The sequence below is a fragment of the Nannospalax galili genome, unplaced genomic scaffold, assembly GCF_000622305.1.
Source record: "Nannospalax galili isolate Female #2095 unplaced genomic scaffold, S.galili_v1.0 scaffold72, whole genome shotgun sequence".
NCBI classification, from domain to species: domain Eukaryota; kingdom Metazoa; phylum Chordata; class Mammalia; order Rodentia; family Spalacidae; genus Nannospalax; species Nannospalax galili.
Window position 1 is genome coordinate 9231470 of NW_008336933.1, and position 20727 is coordinate 9252196.

The window sequence follows — 20727 nt, forward strand, 5'->3', positions numbered from 1 at the left end:
ATGTTAAGAGGTGTTCAACATCACTAGTAATTAGGGAAATGAAAATTAAAGCCACTTTAAGATTTCATCTTACCCTAGTTGGACTGACTAAGATCAAGGGAACAAATGATACCAAATGTTGGAGAGGATGTGGGGAAAGGGGAATGTTCATCCACTGCTGGTGAGATTGCAAACTTGTTCAACTCCTATGAAAAGCAGTGTGACGAACTCTTTAAAAACTAAATATGAACCTACCATTTGACCCAGTTATACCACTCCTTGGCACAAATATATACCAAAAGAACTCATCCTATTATAGAGGCACTCGTATATCCATGTTTGTTGCTGCTCTTTTCACAAAAGCTAAGAGATTGAAGCAAGCTAAGTGTCCCTCAGCTGACGAGTGGATAATGAAAATGTGGTTCATTTATACGATGGAGTTTTACTCAGCAGTAAAGAAAGATGAAATCATGAAATTTGAAGGTTAAGTGGATGGAACTAGAAACTAGTCTACTAAGTGAAGTAACACAGACTCAGAAAAAAAACCAAAACCAAAACAAAACAAAAAAACAACGTATGTTCTCCCTCATATGTGGATCCTTGCACCAAATCCTGATTAAGTGAGTATGAATCCAGACATAACTACAGGAACCAGGATAATGAAAAGGACCAGGGAGGTAGAGGAAAAAAGGTATATTTGAGAGTGTTTGGTCTTTGACCAAGCTTTATCTACATGGCACATGGTAATTAAAAGTACCAGACTAGTGGAACTAACCTTCTTGGATGTTTAAGAGCCATACTTTGAGGCCTATGCTACTTTGGTCAGAGGGACATAAAGAACAGTTTTTGCTCCTTGCCCTCCTAGTTTGAATAAGCTCCAGGGGACTATGAGCATCTCTCAAAATGTCCTGTAACTGTGGTGAGTCACCTGTCCTCTTGATCAAGGAGGCCACGGAGACCCCACCAAATGGACCTGAACCAGTGTCCAGTCTACAAAGAGGAGGGTCAACACAGAGGAAACATTTCCTCCATGCTTCCAAGTGAAGCCAGCCATGATCGAGCAGGACCTTTTGACTTATCTGGTAAAAGGAAGGAGCCAGGAGCTCTTCCCAAGCCCATGTGACCCCCAAGGAACAGATCCTCAAACTACCTTAAGAGTAAAAATAAATTGGTTTATCTGGGCCAACTGCATGGTCTTAAACACTCAAAAGGAAAGTATAACCAAAGATGAAAGGGATCAATATAATTTTTTAAGAGTCATCTGTATAGCTAAAGGCTACATAACAAGAAACAATGCCAGAGAGGAGATACCTTCCTTTGACAACTGATTGCTGCTAGACAAGGAAGAGCTGATCTTCCTAAAACAAGAAACTCTAGATAGGCTGACTAGATTCAGCAGACAGATAAGCACTGGGGAACGGCTGGGGGCACAAACAACACAGTGGACAGTAACAGGGATGACAGAGAATATGGGCTCCAGTGAGGGGGGGGTTAATGGGAGGGTGCCATTTGGGATATGGGTATATACTGAATAAGATTGAGATGTTCTATATGAAATACACAAAAAAAATCAACCAATTAAAAAAATGAGTTATATTGGAATAAGAAATTTACAGCCAGTTTTGAAAAAGATGCATCTTTGTTCTAGAAATTGTTATTGAATATGTCAATGCTGTTGTAATGAAATGCTTCTTCTAATCATGTGATTATTAAATAATTTTTTTAAATGAAAAGGTAAGATCAAAAAGAAAATGCTTTAAAAGCTTAATAGTGAATCTTTTTTTAGATAAATTAAAAAAATGAGGAAGGTTCAAGGAGGAAGAGAAAGCAATGTCTGTTTTTCATTTTTCTGACAGCATGAAGGAAAGCAAGCTTAGACTTGAGAACAAATTGTATTGAATGAGAGAGCAAAGATTAACAAAAAATTTATATTTGATTCGGCTACCCCCTCTCCAATTTCTGTGCAATGTTAGCTTTTAAAGATTAACTAAAGCTGTTTCTTTTAAATGTTCAATAGTATTACTTTTTTCTTTTTTCTAATAAATATATCTTCCAATTAAAAAAAGTTAAACTCAGAATTGCAGCATGCAATTACACAGGAGATATACTGTACACCCAAAGGGAAATTTCCTCATAATCTATGAAATCTACAATATGAGATTTTCTGTATGTTTCTAATCTTCATAAACCAAAACGACAATGAATACTTATTAATAGAATAAATGTAGAACTCTTGTGATAATATCAGCATAGCGTTCATAAAAATGGAGACGTAAAATGTTACTTCTCTTTTCCTCCTTGTAGCAGAAAGGAGTTAATTCAGAGCCCGTTATAAAGGCAGTTTCTGTGGATTTGGTAACTGAGATATCATGCTAGCATAAGGAATTAGAGCTAAGGAGCAGCTGCTGCCGAACGCATTTGTGAACAGTCTAAGCTGATTTACTATCATCAGGATTTATACAGATCGACTCAATAATGTGTGTAATGCCTTTAATGCGGGGTTGGGCTGGAAGTGTGGTTAAATGCTGGATTCACTGGAGAGCATCTAAAGTCATCACAAGATTATATATAAATTAATGCATACTATATAAATACATTGTAAATGTTGCCTCAGGAAGAGAAGAACCCACACGCAACTACTATGTGACCCCACATGACTGTCAAGCCTAACACAAGGAGATACCAGGAAACACCACAGAGCCAGTCCACTGATCTGAGGTTACCCTTGGGGTTTCCTATGTGTACAACAGGTCCAAGTTCAAGACTTTAAAGAGCAGGGAGGAAAAAGCCTGTTGTCCTGGGATCTGGGAGCATTAACACAGATGGTGCCAGTGAGAAAAAGGAGCCCCAGGTCCTTCTTGCTATAGCCAATCCATCCAATCCATCCTTGCTATAGCCACCTGCAGAAAGGCCCTACAGCAGCCACCTGGGAAAGGCTTCATCTACACAGTGGTCATGATAAAATGCTGTCATCTTGAGCTGTAGGCTCACCTGAGTCCTGACTTCAGAGTCACACAACAGAGGACAAGAATGCAGAGCACACTCTCCAGACAGTCCTGGGAAATGCATGATGTTGGACTGAAGAACACTGAGGACCAATTTCCTTTGAGCTTTGTCCCGTGTGTTAGTCAGGCAGAAAGTAGAGAACTGGCACACAGATAAACATGTATGTGTATTTTAAATTGTCAGCATGTACTGCCAAACAACTTTACATAAACACTGCTCACCAATAATATATGAAAAGCAATTTTCCAGTTCCTGACAAGCATGGCATTTATGAGGTTTTTTTCCTTCCATCTTTGCCAGTCTGATGCTTAAAACTAAATGTTTTCATATTCCCTCATAATGTTGATACTTAAAATATTTTCAGTTTTTACTGAGCTTTGCTACTTTTCTTATTGTCTATTCATGACATTTTATTACTAAGGTGCTGATAATTTTCCTACTGATTTAGTTATCATAGCTATTACATATATTCCAAATGCTGGTCATTTCTGTTTCATTCTTCCTTATGGTATTTAATCACTAAAAATTTTCAAAGAGTGCTAATCATAGCACCTTCATAAACAAGAGGACCATTTCTTCACGGCATGATAACATGTGCATAGCTGAACTGACACCTGTTGAGGAACCTGTTACCTAAGCTGTGGGAAAAGACTGCCCATCACTAAACTAACAGAAGTGCTTGTAGCTCCTGTGGCTGGATGATCTGTTGGACTAATGCACTGTGGAGGTCACACTCAACTGTAATGGGCTGCATTCAGGTGAGCACCCAGGTGAGCTCAGCAGTGGGCACCCTGCTAGGCTCCCAGTGCAGGATGGTAGAGCAACACAGGTACCACGTAGACTCAGCCCCGAGGAGCAATGTTAATAATTCATCACTGGCAAGTTCCCCAGCTGTGTGACTCAAGCTGGCTGGACACTTGTATCAGGAGCTCAGGCACACTATGTGCCAAAAGCTTTACTTTTGACTGAGGAAAAATAAACCAATTTGAAAAATGCCCAGCACATCTGCCAGCTTGAAAAGAGATGAAGTATCCAAAAGGAACAGCCATACTACAGGTCTGTGCAGCAACCATAAATTGTTCTAACACTGTTTTTTAACTAAAAGGCTAAACTTAAAAGGGTACATTTTCAACACTGAAAGCTGGTTTTGATAAATGCTCAAATTTCTCAGCTGAAACTGTGAAACACACAGGAAGCACAAGGAGGCAGGTGTTTGCCAGGCCTTGCTAGCAAACTCCTTCCTGCTGCAAGATGCCATGTCTCTCAACATCCCAATCTCGGGACGCAGGAAGGTGACAAAGGATGTATGTGATCAGTTCTCTATAAATAGTTATTTGACTTGCCCTTAAATGCACAGGTTCCGAGAGACGGCAGCTGGAAATTCAGAGAACCAACCAGGTTTCACTTTAGAGATGACATAAAATCCCTAAAGCTAGGCAATTTATTTAACAGATTTCTACACGGACACAAAAATAATTTGAGAATGAGCTAGATACAATATACGTGTACCAAGTGTGGATGAGGTGGACACAACAAAGCATAGTACAAAATGTGCTCCCTGTACCCTTACCTATGTGGCCACTCTTCACCACTATACAGTCTTAACCTATGTAGGAAGCACAGTCCATCATCAGTTACCATAAGAAGAAAAGAAAGAACAGGAACTTCCCTCATCAAGCACATCCCACATTCCAGTTCATTTCTGCTCACACTGGTTTCTTCTGTCCAGCTCCTACCCATTCTGGGCACACCACAAAGACTCTTCTCCAAATAGCACAAAAGCAGATGAATGCTCCAGATTTTGTAAATCTCTGAGCATTAGGGAAAAAGCAGAACAATTAGCTTAGTCGAATTAACACTTGAGGCATACACAGTAGCAAGAGAGAAACTGGAGAAATGATCACTATGTACAGGGACCAAAGAAGAAGAACCAAGTCCATTTTTATTCCTTTGATGTCCAAATGAGCCACTCTCAACCACTGGCAACCACGGGATTTCCTATTTGAATGAGAGAAAAGAGAAGACTCTTGGGAAGACTTTGCTTAAAAACATAGTTATTTCCTGCTGTGGCCTGAATCTTTGTGTCATACTGAAATCTAAATGGCTAGGGTGATAGCATTAGGCAGTAGGCCTTCTAGGAAGCGAACAGGTCACAAGGCAGAACATCATGAAGGAGACTAGTGTCCCGGTAAAAGACAACCAAAGACTAAACTTGCCTGCTTCACAATGTGAAGACACAGCAAGAAAGTGTCATCAAGGAAACTTTAAAACTACTATTTCACCTCTCTGAGTACTCATATCTCAATCTATCAAATGAGCATTTGTGGCTTAAACTGATTAGAATGGAATAGAAAGTCTTCAAACAAAAGTAAATGCTATGGTTATTTGCTGGAGTTAGTATCACAGTTAGCAAACTGCTCATGGAAATGACGGCCCCACGTTCTCTACCACAAACATAAGGAGAACCACTGAATCAGCCATTACTTCCCACCAGCACCATCACAAGCAATTCAGAATATAAGCGATAACTACTCAACCAATAATCTTTCCACTCTGTGTATCTCTACAGAATCGCCTCCCCCTCCCACAAACATAAAAAGGAAGAGAAAGAGCCTGTGGAATAACAGCAGTTTCTGAAGTTTCCCCTAGGAGAGCGTGAAGAGGCAAACCTGTAGCTAGGACTGGAAACCTACCTCCCCCTCTGAAATCCCAGGCAGCTCCTGGGAGTACTGCACACTCAAGCCCAGAAAACGTTCCAGCCATGGTGCTTCTGAGTGCCATGGAGGAGACAGAGAACCCGTATGTGAACTCAAGGAGAGAATACAGGGTTGGAGACAGAACTCCATCCTCAACTGGACATGCTGTATACTTCCTAATCTGAGGTTGATTAAATTCATGGATGCAGAAACCACAGATAAAAGGGCCAACTAGAGAGTCAAGGACTCACATTGACCTGGATCCTGTACCTGGTCAGTCTTCTGCACAGCATGCAGTGACTCCAATAGCTCAGCATCGTCCTGCTGCCCTGCATATGAGATACAGGGAGCATGGGTTGGCCTCCCTACATTCATCTTTGCCTTGGTGCCCAACACAACAGCCTATGATGGCTCTACTCAGGCGCTCTATGCAGGATACTATCCAGCCACTGAAACCCAGGGGTCTGCAGATGAAAGGTGAGGAACTGCCCAAGGGCCCATGCCAACCCTGGCTGTCCTCAGCAGGTAAGGATGGAGTCCCATCTTTTAGCTGGTCTTGATCAAAGCTGCCCAGCATGGAGGAAGGTTCCCTTGGAGGAAACACTTTTAAGCAGCTGGTTCTGTCTAGGGTACCATAGCAGCTGGTAGGTGGAGTGGGGAGAAGCTTGGGAACTGAACTAGAGGCGGGTGGTCCTCTCTGGGCCAGGGAAGAGACTAGCAGGCACTCTGGGTGTTCTTCTGGGCATCGTCCTGGACTCCTAGCCCTCTCCTAGATGATGATTTCCAGTATCAGAGGGGAATGTAAAAGCAGGAAAGCTGACATAAGGTTTGGGCTCAATATCACAAATGTAAAAAGGCTATACAGCTAACGAGATCATGTGAAGGCAGCAGCTTCAGGGTGATGGATTGGCTCTCCTGCTGGGGCATCTTCTAGCCCAACAGCTAAAAACTGGCCACTACCTCACCTTACTCCTGGACCTGAATCTTATTCTACTTGAAGTCCACTGCCAGCAATTTAGCCTGGATGGGGAAGAGAAGCAGTCAGAAATAGTTGTGTGGGGGGCCTCACCCACACATATGGGTCCCTCGGGATTTCTTATAAAGTGACTCTCACTGGGTTTACATAGTTTCTTGAGCAGGTTCACATACTCTATGAACTTAAAGAGGGGAACATGTTATATATGTCCCTCAGTTTCCACTCTCACAGCTCCAGAAGTCCTCTCCAAAAAGCAGGGAGCCAGCAACATTGGCAGGTAAAATGACTCCAGGGATCCCTGTGTCTGCCCCAGGGCTACTGTGAGCTTGGAGGCAGTATGGGGGAAGGGAACTGTCACTGAAGGTAGCTAGCTTGTCTGCCAAAGGGGAACTCATTGAGGAAACCAAAGTCTGCAACTGCGATGTTAAGTCAACATCCCAAAGCACATTTTCTGTCTTTAGGCCCATATGGACAAATGTGCTTTTAGTGGCCATCCTACACAGTGGCACAATCAGGGAGAAAATGTCTCTAGCCTCTCTCATGAGGCCATGGTAGATAATGGAACACCTCTCCTCACAAGTTCAGTCTATGACCAAGGTAGCATTTCCTCAATCTCAGTCACTTCTAACAGTTTCACAGTGATAGGGTAACTCCAGGGCCTCATGATCTAGTCTTTGGGAAAGCCTGAGGCTAGAAGCATTCTCTTGAAGGACCTGCATGGCCACTGTATCCCTAGTAATTACTCACTTTACCTTAAGGAGGTAGCCCTGACCTGGGATGCCAAGGAGCCAAGTTGTCAATATGGACCTCCTTCCAAGCAGAGATAGTCATGAGGCCACTTGCATATTACCCTACCTTGTGCATATGTGTCCTACATCACAATTCTTTATTCCAAAGTAAAAGTTCCTTTAGTTGAAGGCTTATCTCTATATTTTCATTTCACTCTGACCCTAACAGAGAAAATTATTAAAAAAATAAAAAAGGAAAAATAGGAAAATGAAAATAAAATTGAAATAAAGAAAAAAATTCTGGAGAAAAAGGAGAAAATAAAAGGAGAAAAATAATGGAAAAATAATGTAGAAAATTTAAGGGAAGAGAGTAGGGGGAAAGGGTAATATGAGAGAGAGAGAGAGAGAGAGAGAGAGAGAGAGAGAGAGAGACCGAGACCTATGGTCAAAGCTCCTTAGATCATTAAAAATCAGTCTCCTGGGTTAAAAAGACCAAACACATAGGCCCCACCAGGGACTTAAATTCTAGAACAATTCTACAGGAGATTCTAGCATGGAACCAGCTAACCAAGATCTGGGATAATCCACGGTGATTTCCTCAATTTTGGTCTCAAAGAGTCACCAGAGATGGAAGGGAGGCAAGGAGGCAGACAGGAAGGGAGGATGGAGGAAGACAGAGAGGCAGACAGGAAGGAAGGATGGAGGGAGGCAAGGAGGCAGACAGAAAGGGAGGATGGAGGAAGGCAGAGAGGCAGACAGGAAGGAAGGATGGAGGGAGGCAGAGAGGCAGACAGGAAGGGAGGATGGAGGAAGGCAGGGAGGCAGACAGGAAGGGAGGATGGAGGAAGGCAGAGAGGCAGACAGGAAGGAAGGATGGAGGGAGGCAGAGAGGCAGACAGGAAGGGAGGATGGAGGAAGGCAGGGAGGCAGACAGGAAGGGAGCATGGAGGAAGGCAGGGAGGTAGACAGGAAGGAAGCAGCAAGGGAGGAGGGAAGAAATGGCAACCACAAAGCTCATAGCAATCAATATTTACCTTCTTAGAAATTAACACCTATAAGATGTTTCAGAGATGTCTTCATATGCAGTTTGGAAAGCTATAATAATTTTGGCTTTCTTTCACTCTACTTTTCAACTCTGAATGAATCTCAAAATGATGCCAGAACTCAGCTGGCATGATGATAATACAGCAATAATATTTCCTTTCCATAAAAGATGAGATACAGCCAGGTATGGTGTCATACGCCTTTAATCCCAGCACTCAGGAAGCAGAGGCAGGTGGATCTCAGTGAGTTCAAGACCAGCCTGGTCTACATAGTGAGTTCCAGGACAGCTGAGGCTACAGGGAGACCCTGTCTCAAAAAGACCAAAAAAAAAAAAAAAAGAGAGAGAGAGATATTCTTTGGTCCAAAAGTGAAGGAAGATCACCTTCACATTTCATTTCATTAGTTTTACCTGGTCTCTTTGTAGTGGATTTCTTCTTTTCATGATCAGATAACTTGCTATGGCCATTTCAGTTCTCTTTAAATGCAGAGGTTTCTCAAGTCAGACTCCATCATGGCACCAGTACCTTTGAGGAAGGACGCAAGAAGTCCCTTCACCCTTCTCCAGTACTCGTCCTGCCCATATGTAGACCTCAGTTTCTAACTTTTGTCTTTTCTGACTCTAAATCTAAATCCAATGGCTGTTAAGGCCTAGCTGCAGTTCATGACAGCACTAGGAGGCTGAAAAATCTACAATTATAGAAAATAAGCTAGAGGACGCTGGTGTAAAGCTGTCACGTGAAGCTGTGAAACATCCCACTGCCACTGAAAGAATCTTGGATTAGAGACCCATGAGTCAACTGCTGCTCACTGTGAGGGCCTAGCTTCCGATTTTATCCACAGTAAAGCCCAGTGAGGAATCAACCTGTTGGAGAATGCCTTGGGCCACAGTGGGGTGAGTGAGCTGAGGCCCAGAAACAAAGTATAACATGCATTCACCTGTTTATTAATTTAACCTGTTATCCACTCACAGGCTGTGAATAACTGAATTTGATGAGGAAACCCATGTGTCTCTCTCTGATCACTGATGAAAGGAGAAATTCCGACTTGACGATCCTAAGCAGTAAGAAAAACAGAAGACAAATGTGAAAACTTCATTCCAAAACCCTGGGTGTATTCTGACGCAAGGCCACATATAAAGGAAAGGGAGTGGACCCTAATTTTGGCCCATCTATGCATAAGAAGAATAGATTGCCAACATTCTAATGAGATATGACCTCTTTGACACCCAGCTCAGATGTGTTGCATAAGATGGAAGGGGCCTTTCATATGCTACCAGAGGTCATAAAGTTGGGGGGAGGGGGTGGAAAAGCAAGGGGGAGATGGGAGAGGGGATGGGAATATAATTGTATGAAACACAATTGTGTTTCAAAACACAATTGTATGAAATTCTTGATTCAATAATTGTTTTTTAGAAGAAGCATTTCATTACAGCTTTAACCTACTCAGTAGCAGTTTCCAGAACAAAAATACATCTCTTTCAAAAGTGGCTATAAAATTTTTAGGTTTACAGTTGAATTATTATTTATACAATATTTTACTCATATACAATATTGAACTGAGTATAAACCCTGTAAGACACAAAATTGAATGATTTTTAACCTTTAAAAAAGATCTCCATTTCATTTTAAAATATCCTGTTTCTTAGATAAAGACTCATTGTTTTTGCTACTAACACTTAGATCTTGGCCATGGTATCTCTAATCTGTATATATCTAATTATTACTATCAATAAATTTTTTAAAAACATATCTAAATATTCCTGGACATGGTAGATCTGCCAAAAACAAATCTATCTTGGTTTGTTCAAGAAAGTCTTCACTTCTTTACTTTTGACAGATAATGTCTCCAGATACAGAATTCTCGGTTAGTGGCTTTGTTCATTCTTGCTTGCATGATTTGTGAAGGGAATCTGACGTATTCCTTATTTCTGTCCCTCTATGATTAAGGTATGCTCTTCTTCTGGCCTTCTTCAAGACTTTGTGTGTCCTGGGGTTTTCTGAGTCCTCTTCTGTTGTGTCTAAGCACTGGAGTTTCTGTACTTGCCTGTACAGTGTACTCAGAATTTGTTGGGTCTATTTTTTTATGTCTGTCATTGGTCTGGGAAACATCTCACCATTATTACTTCACATATTTTTTCTGTTCCTTTCTTCCTCTCCTTGTGGCATTCACATGGTGCAGGCCCCATGCCTTTGTCCCGTACCTCTTGAATATTCCGTTTTGGGTCTCTCATTCTCTTCCTTCCTGTTTGGGAGGTTTCTGCTGATGTACCTTTGAGCTCCTTGATCCTTTGCTTACCTACATCCAGGTTACCGAGGAGCCCAAGCATATTCCTTATCTTCATCACAGTAGAATTTTTAGCATTAGCTTTCTATTCTTTCATTTGTTTCTTTTGAGAAAACCTTTCACTATGTACTTCAGGCCGGCCCCAACTTCTGCTTCAGGCCCTTGAGTGCTGGAATTAAAGGCATATGCCACCACACTCAGCTGCTTCTGATAATTTCTAAAGCATCTCCATCTCTTGTACTGTTCCTTATATGTGCTTATATACTGTTTATCCATTAGCGCAATTAGCTTTTTACTATTTTTACAATGGTGGAGACACGACCCAGGCCTGTGCTTGCAAAGTAGCCGCATGTTAATACTACTTAAAGTCACAGTACAATAATTCAAAAATCTCTGCCATGGTATTTGCTCTCTATTCAGGCTGCTTTTTAAAATTATTTACTCAATAACCACATGATTAGAAGAAGCATTTAATTACAGCATTAACATATTCAATAACAATTTCCTGAACAAAGAGGCATCTCTTTCAAAATTGGCTGTAAATTTTTAGGTTCACAGTTGAATTAATACAGTTATACAATACTGAACTCAGCATAAACCCTATAAGAAATAAAACTGAATGAGGTTTTAACCTTTAAACAAGATCTCCATTACATTTTAAAATATACTGTTTCATAGAGAAAAACTCTTTTTTTTTTTTTTTTTTTTGGTCTTTTTGAGACAGGGTTTCCCTGTAGCCCCAGCTGACCCGGAACTCACTATGTAGACCAGGCTGGCCTTGAACTCACAGAGATTCCCCTGCTTCTGCCTCCTGAGTGCTGGGATTAAAGGCGTGTGCCACCAGGCCCGACCCCAGAAAAACTCATTTTTAATGCTACTAACACTTAGATATTTGGACATGGGTCTCTAATTTCTATGTATCTGATGATTACTAGTCACAGTCGGTTACTTTCTGAGATCCTTGGCACCTGAGCATGGATATAAAATCATCAGGTAGATTTCAATGGTAATGTTTTTCACATCTACAAATTAACATGAAGTAAATTTTTATGCTTCTTCCTCAACTATAACTCATTTTTTTTAATTTGTTGATTTTTTTCATACAGAACATCCCAAACAATCTTATTGATCTATATACCCACATCCCAAATAGCACCCTCCCATCACCCCCCCACACACCCACTAGAGCCCATATACTCTGCAATCCCTGTTATCGTCCACTGTTTTGTCAGCACCCCAAACCGTTCCCCAGTGCTTGACCATCTGCTGCATCTAGGCAGCCTATCTAGAGTCTTGTTTTAGGAAGATCAGCTCTTCCTCGTCTAACAGCAATCAGTTGCCAATATTCCTTTAGATTAAGATTGGGGTCTGCTGTTCATTTTCCCAGTTCTATGCTGGATTACTGTCTGGGAGTCTCTTGGGCCACCCTGGCCAACAACTCAAAGGAAGGTATCTCCTGTCTGGCATTGTTTCTTGTTATGTAGCTTTTAGCTACACACGTGGACTCTTAAAAGAATTATATTGATCCCTTTCATCTTTGGTTATACTTTCCTTTTTGGGTGTTTAAGACCATGCAGTTGGCCCAGATAAACCAATTTATTTTTACTCTTAAGGTGGTTTGAGGATCTGTTCCTTGGGAGTCACATGGGCTTGGGAGGAGCTCTCGGCTCCTTTCTTTTACCAGTTCCACCTATGTGAAGATAAGTCAAAGGTCCTGCTAGACCATGGTTGGCTTCACTTGGAAGCATGGAGGAAATGTTTCCTCTGTGTTGAACCAGTGTCCAGTCTACAAGGAGGAGGGTCAAGTCCATTTGGTGGGGTCTCAGTGGCCTCCTTGATCAAGAGACGGGTGACTCACCACAGTTACAGGACATTTTGAGAGATGCTCATAGTCTTTGGAGCTTAGTTGACCTAGGAGGGCAAGGAGCAAGAACTAACCTTCTTGGATGTCTAACAGCCATGCTTTGAGGCTCATACTAATTTGGTTAGCAGGACATAAAGGACAGGCTGCTTTTTGTAGGCATGTGAAGGATTTGCTAAACGTGGGACATGTACTATGCAAAACAAACCAAAGTAAAAAGACATTTACTGGGAGGTTCTATGTTTATCTGACTAATATTTAGATTGTGTATCACTTCTTACAGGTGTCAGAGGCTAAAATTTCTTTCTTTGTCCTTATTTTTGCCTCCTCTGTTCCCAGTTTCTCTTAGAGTCTACGCCTTGCATTTCTCTTAGCTTTAGGCCTTCCTTGCTGCTCAGGAGCCTGACGTAGAAGAACTGGGTGAGGGCAAGCAAGGGAAACCCTCTTTAAGCCCCCTGACCAGCTCAGCTTTTAGCAAGCCAGGGCCCCTGGGACATGACCTTCACATGTCAGTCTATGCTTTCTTTTTTTCCCCCAAATGCAGATAAGAAGGCTCAACATCGATAAAGTCAGACGTTTGTCCTCCCTGGATGGGCAGACTCAGGTGAAACTCAAGCCTGTTAGGTTTTGCTAAAATGCTTTCTTTTGAGGGCGGGAGAACAGAATACTCTGGGTATGTCTATTTCAAATGCTTATTCCCCCTCCCATTATAAGAAACTAGACGTTTCTTTTGTTCTGTTTTTACACAGATCCTAGTAGGATATGTGGAAGTAAGTCACAAATGTGCAAACTCCTTAAGCCCCCAAAGTCTGTACTGGAGGAGCTAGTGCACCCAGAGCCTCCAGAAATTCATTAAGTACAGTCTGATTGTTGGGGAGGAGGGTTCTGTTCCGCTCTGTGATCTCTAGCTCCAGGCACCTTCTCTCTGTTCCCAGCGAAGTGCCTTGCCTGGTGACCTCAGTTCTCTGATGGGTCCAAGACTCACCTATTTTCAGTTTGTTCAGCTTTTTATCCTACTGTATAGACAAGAATATGAGCTCCCAAGCTCTTCTCACATTGTTCCATTCAACTTTTGGGCTGGTTAATTTACTGTTTTGTAGCTTTATGTCCTTCCATATTTCCAGTGTTCAGAATTTTCAAAATATGGAAGTGCCTGCTTCTGCCATGCTATTTTTACACTCAGCACATACAAATGTTTAGCCAACCCTTCTGACTGAGCCAGTTACAACAGGTGACTCTCCCAGTAGGTCTCACATTTAAAATCTCACTAGTTGTTTTGATTACAATGATTCTTTCTTTATAAATAACTTCTAAAAGCAGATGTCAGCCAACAGGAACATGGTTCCATCAGTCAGCTAAGATTGCCAGTTAAGCATCTGGACAGCTACCAGTGTCCTTTTCAGTAATGAAGTCCAAGCAAGATGACAGAATGCAAGCGAGCAGTGTGTGCTTCTCTCCCTCTGTGCACCACTCATCTGTGGATGCCCTCCCTGTGTGGTGGCAGGAGGAAAATTGCCTCATTTGAATAAAGTGCTTCCCTGGAAGGTAGTTTATCACAGTCATTTGCCTCTGAACATGCTTTATAAGCAGCCCTTCACAAACATGCTAGGTATTTTAATGCCCTCTGTTCCTATCCACTAAAAATACAGCCATGGGGAGCTGGAGAGGTGGCTCAGCAGTTAAAAGTACTGGCTGCTCTGGCAGAGGACCCGGGTTCAATTCTTGGCACCCATATGGCAGCTAACGACCATCTATAACTCCAGTTCCAGGGGATCCAACGCCCTCTCCTGGCCTCCGCAAGCACTGCATGGCACAGGTGCACTTATATACATACAGGCAATACACGCATACACATTAAAAATAAAATAATAAAATCTATCTACTCTTTTGAAATAAATCCAAGAGAAAAGTCATTTTCAAAACACTGGGCTGTCAACAGAAGCCCTGGATACTGGGAATCCATGTTTCAATGTTGGTCTATCCCATTATTATTTCTCTGAAAGTAGAGTAATGGTTTTACTTCACTGTAAATATTTAATGCTAAGATCTTCTGCTTTTCAGGTTCTGGAGATCTTTTCTAGACTGTGTTTTTATAATTTCTCTTTGCTACATTTTCTCACCATCAAAAGAACTTTCCATTCATTCCTGTGAGTTTTAGCCTTCAAAACATACTTTTTCACTTCAGTAAATCTACAGTGCATTTCATTATACGCAATTTATGATTTCAACAACACAGTCATGGTAACAGACCAAAATGGTACACCTGGGATTTTCATTTCACTACCAGGTTCTGCAGGTGTTGAATCCAAGGAAAGGTATGGAAAAATCTTTACATCAAAGGCACAGTGAAGGGGAAAAGCCAGTGCATATCTAAAGGAAGATTCTCTTAGATGTTACTTAGCATTAATCCTGACTAATGTTTGTCCAGGATTCTTATAACAGATAGAAGATTACATTAGGCCCAGATGGAATAGTACTTATGCCAAGAGATTATTCCTAAAAACCAAGTAATTTAAAGAACACAGAAACTTTCCCTTACAAAAAGATTCCTAAGCCTGGCGTGGTGGCGCACGCCTTTAATCCCAGCAGAGGCAGGCGGATCTCTGTGAGTTCAAGGCCAGCCTGGTCTACACAGTGAGTTCCAGGACAGCTCGGGCTACAGGGAGACCCTGTCTCAAAAAGACCAAAAGGAAAAAAAATAAAACAAAAACAAAAACAAAAAAAGATTCCTAAAGGGCATCATTTTACAAAGTCAAGAAACCCCATAAATTTCAAACTTAATTATATGAAAGATAAATTAAATTTTATTTCTTCAATCTTCCCCCACCCCCTGCAAAAGGGTATACCGCTGAGCGAGTGGTGACTCCTTGTCCATCAGGAGGTCATGGATAACAAGTGTGAGAAGAATCTCCCCTAGGAAGGGATGTGTATTTAAATGCAACACACAAAACCAAAGAAAGTACCTGCTCAAAAAGGGAAGCCAAGAAATACCACCTCTGCCTGAGGAGAAAACAGATTACAGGTTTCAAGCAAGTGATTGGCAAAGACCTGACAGATTTCCTCTGCTAGCTCTTGGAATTAAAAACTAGCTCATGGTCTTCAGAGTTTAACAGGGCCAGCAGGCCAAACCTGCTGAAAAAGTCACCATGCTTCACTCCCTTCCCAAGCCCCCAAGCCTCAGCCTGTCCCTCAGCCCACTTACCATCCCATCCACCCCAAGTACTGCCGAGTCATGTCTTCTGTATCTCAGGGGCCCAGCTACCTCTCTGCATCTATCTGTACTGCCACTTCCTCCATCCACCACCTTTATCTCCAAGCACCCTTAACTAGTCTTACACCACTAATCTTAACTTCTCTATTGTCCCCAAGCAATTTAAAATCAGCCTACTTCAAAGAGGCTGCTGGCTAAAATCTTTCAAGGTCCTTTGAGGTCATAAATTGTTCTATAAATAGGCTACAATGCCTTAGTATAATTTACACAGCTCTTCATAAACTGGCTCAGAGAGTCCCACATACTGGTCCACACTGAAATCTAGGAAACTTTAATTCCCTGTGTTCCAGGGTACATGCAATACCAATCAGTTAAAGATGCCCAGACAAGGGAGGTTGGCATCGAGTTCTTTTTTTTTTTTCCCTTAATTCCAGGTGACTCCAATGTTCAGCAAACTTTGAGACATACTGAGCCACCACTGCCAACTTCTCTAGACTCACCTATCACCAATCCCCACCACACAATCCACTCAACCAGAACCTTTTTCTCTTTCTTCAATACTTTCTTATGCTTCTTCCATGGAAGCATTGCCTAGGTTATGCGCCCCTTCTAGAATCCTCTTCCAATAAGGCTTATGGGAACTATCCCAGAAGAGCACACCTCTACCTATAATATGGTTTTTAAGAATAAAAAAATATGAAAAATAGACTGTCAGCACTAAATGAACTCGGTGAGTTTAAAAAAGAACATTAAGTTGGGAGGGAAGAGTGGGATCTGAGAGGAATTGGACAGGAGGGAGTGGGGGTAGATTTGATCAATGAAATGCTCGACCAATAAATTTAAAAAAAAAAAAACTAAGAGAAATGGCCAGCCATGGGATAATTAACCAAGTTATGAATGAGGAAAACATATATTAAATGGAAATACAAGCAGATCTGTATGCAAAACCTATGAGCACGATTTGAGAATCAGCTAGAATGACAGTGTGTGGTCCAGCACCAACTGGCCTTTATCCAATCAGTGTTTATGAACAAATATAGAACCAAGTATTAAGCCAGCAATGACGCAGGGAGTCTCAAGGAAACCAGGTTCAGCTGACAGCACTCTCCTGTTGAAAGGGTGTGGCATATCCCAGTCTGACGACAAAGGGCAAGAAAACACTGCAGAGCACTCTAAGGCCTATCAGTTATGTTCACATTGGCCAGACCACACTATCTGACACAAACAAGACAGAAAGATGTATCCTGAGCTATGGTTTCAGAGCTCTCACTTCATCCTGGTGGAGAAGGTATGGCAGAGCAGCTGAATTCACAGCAGCAGGAAGATGGTGCAGAGGCTGTTCACATCATTACAGACCAGGAACAAGAGGCCAAGTGAAACCTGTAAATCTCTGCCACTATTGACCTGATTCCCAGCTAGGTCCCACTTCCTAAAGGTTCCACAGCCTTCCAAAATAATGCCCCCACTGGAGAACAAACATGCACATGAGCCTGTGGGGACATTTCAAATTTTAACCACAAGAGATAGGTTGGCTCTTTCCTTTTATTCATTATTTTGCTTTGCCTCCCACCACCTTTCAAATACAATCAGGCACATCACCCATTCCAGAACCTCAAATCTAGGCTACCTTTCACAGTTAAGTGCTTTCTGGTAAGCTGTACTTCTCTGTAATATGACTGAACACAAAGTGTCCAGGCTGTTCATTCAATGGTATCTTCCCATGAAGCCTGTGGAACAGGGGCATGGTCATTTTGGTGACCAGGGTCCCCAACAGGAAGTGCCAGAGTTAGGCGCCTAAGCAAACAGACTGTGTCTCTTTTGTTCAACACTGGATCTCTAGCACTTAATCCAGTATTTTCGGCACATAGTGGCCACTCTGATTTTTTAACTGAATGTAGTTGGACCACTTGATATTTATATTTGGAACAACGGCCCTGAAAAATATGAGAGATGATTCTTTAGGGAGCAAAAGCACAGAAGAGGGCAAGAACAGACAGCTCCACATTTTCCAGCACGCCCTGAGAATAGCCCTATTTTTCAAAACTCTCCTCAATGTGTGCATTCCCTATGGCTAGAGAGGCAAGCTACATCCCTGAAGCTTTGATAGTCCCTTGCTCTTTCTGCTGTTTTAATCTAATGTTCTGCACCATTGCTAACAGCTTTTCTAGGTTGGCAATATTGTCTCCAAATATCAAACAGTGAGTCCTCAGACAATAAAGACAATTCCCAGTCTACTTCTAAGGGTTGTCATGAAACTACATGAAAGTCTATGAAAAAAATGTCTTCTGAAACACAAAAAATATCACACAAAGATATTAGTTATGAGACTTATTATAAATTAATAGTAAGCAAACCCCAGGAGAAAGTCTCACTGAAATTTTTATATTTTAATTTCTGGGGATAAAGGAATGCATGATGAAATGCCATCCTTTTGAATTGAAGGTACATTCAGAAAAACTGAAGCTTTGTTCATAATTTGAATTGCTTCCAGAAGATGGTAACAAGTTATTTGCTTTTTTTTCAAACTTATCTACAAGTTTCAGATATTGTAGATAAATAGAAAGTTCAGTAAAAGTCAAGGAGCTTTATTTACCTAAATTTGTAGATGAATGTTTCTATCACAAAGCCCATGAGCATTCAAAGAATTCTATGATGTAGGGAAAGCTATTTAAGCAAAATTAAGCCATACAAATCTACAATGGGTACATTGACATGGGACATGGATGCATCACAATGAATCAGAAATACATTGCAGTAATAAAACAAAGCAATCAGAGTAAGTACCTGTACCTCATTTTTAACAAACTGAGACCCAGGCAGGAGAATTTTCTTCCCATCCTTACAAGCTATGCTCTCCCTAACCCTCTGCACCCCTGGTTAAATAGAGGTACACAACTTTCTTAGCTAATTAAACCACCAAGGTCAAAAACTGAGAAAGTCTAAACCTTAGAACAGTTCATAAATCCAAAGAGGACAAGATAACAAAGCTGATCTGAGTCCAACAGCAGTGCAATCAATACAGAAAAATTTATAGGAAGTTTTTGCTAAATAACCTTAGGGTTATGTGTTTATGTTTCAATATACCAAAATGCAAAGAAAACTTCCTATAATCTCAGAGTCAGAAAAGCTCTGTTAGGAGAAGCAGATGGCTAAGTGTAAAGCATTTGTCTAATAAGCACAAGGTCCTAGGATTTGAACTCCAACATAAACAAACAGTCCTCATCAGTCAGGGCCTTCACTACACACGCACACACACACACACACACACACACACATACACACACATACACACACACACTCACACAAACACACACACACTGCTATGAAAATTTTTCATAGGTGCAGACAAAGGGAAACTTTTTAGTGGTAAGGCTACTGTAGAAAACGCATGTACATTTTATTTGATATTGTAAACCTCATTCAGGAAAGCTTACTTACCAAGGAAAATACTTTCATTCACTCATTCAACATAAGTTTATTGACCTCTAATATTTATATATGTTCAGAATGCAGCAGTCAATTGTTATGTAATTTTTTTAAAGTGCCCTCTGTCTGTGGACCTCATGTTTCAGTGGTAAATTTATTCACTCAAGTTCTCTTCAGCACTTAGAAATTTTTTCAGCAAGCTGGTCAAAACAATGTCTCATTGACACATTTCAATTAATTTTCAGTGGGCCCACACATTTCCCTTCGCTTTTTTTTTGGAAGAGGGAGTGGCATTTGCATTTTTTCTAAAATTGCAAATATAAGATCTATTTGACAGCTTTTTTGTTACTTACTTCCAGGAATGATTTTTAACCTTGTACCAGCAGCTCTTCCTTGGTCATATATGTCACAATAACTGCCTGTTTTGATGAAATATTTAAGGACAACTTTATGCATAAACCTGCCCGTGTTTTCTTACACAAGTTTTATTCTTAAATCTTTTATCTCTGAAATTCAACAGGATATAAAGAATGAAATAGAAATAATGATTTTGTTTACTATGGTCGCCGTAAACATTTTAACTGAGTAAAGATGTTTCCAGTACTGACTTGAAAGCCACTGCTATCATGATCTGATCCCAGGTACATTTCAGATATATTTCTGAACACTCTTTGGTCCATAGATATGTTTTTTTCTTCTGCAGAACAAAGTTTAAATTATTCAAATTACTGTACCTCCTAATGCATCTAACAGCCAGTAAACTGAGTTGCTCATCATAACTTGACTCTTAGAATTTCCTAGGTTGTTCTCACAATTTGAATTTTGCAGATTGAAATTAGCATGAGAAGTCCTGTTACTCTTTGAACTGGAATTGCATTGATTTTACAGATTAATTTACACATATCAGGCATCTTTCCAAACGGAGTATTCTTAAACCTCTTCCCTTTTCTAGTCAATTTTTTTACCAACAATCTTAAAATTTTCATCATATTTGACTTCCCCGTTTCTCATAACAAGTTTATCCCTAAGTTTTGTTTTTACTGTTTTGTTTTTTTAAATCATTTGAATTTCAAAAGAATCCTATTTCAAAATACATTTTCTGGGGGCTGGAGGGATGGCTCAGCAGTTAAGAGCACTGGCTGCTCATGCAGAGGACCTAGATTTGGTACCCAGCTCTCACATGGCAGCTAATGACTGCCCCTAACTCCAGTTCCAGAGGATCCAATGCCATCTTCTGGCCTCCATGGGCATTGTATGCACAGGTGCACTTACATACATGCAGGCAAAACATTCATACATATAAAAAGTAAGTAAGTAAATAAATATTTAATGTATTTTCTTGGATAGGTAGAACATCAGCACAGTACAAGATTCGAAACTCCCTACCACCCCTACCTAAGCCACAAGATTTCCTCCCCAGAGAAGGCATCTCTTAACCAGAGAAATTGATTTGAAAACAGCACTGGGATATGTCATTGTGCATATAAGACAAAATGATCTCTCATGAGGTAGCCTAG

General features: G+C 41.0%; 1 protein-coding gene across 4 annotated transcripts in view; it reads right to left on the reverse strand.

The window, feature by feature from the left end:
- Positions 1-20727, reverse strand: part of Fars2 (phenylalanyl-tRNA synthetase 2, mitochondrial) — a 542959-nt gene that overhangs the window by 444204 nt on the left and 78028 nt on the right. Inside the window, exon 3 of one of the 4 annotated variants that reach the window (XM_029562860.1) lies at positions 9366-9482. The exons of the other annotated variants lie outside the window; for them this stretch is intronic. The gene's annotated coding sequence lies outside the window, so the exon portion shown is untranslated. The remainder of the gene's footprint in view (positions 1-9365; positions 9483-20727) is intronic. 4 annotated transcript variants of the gene reach the window in all.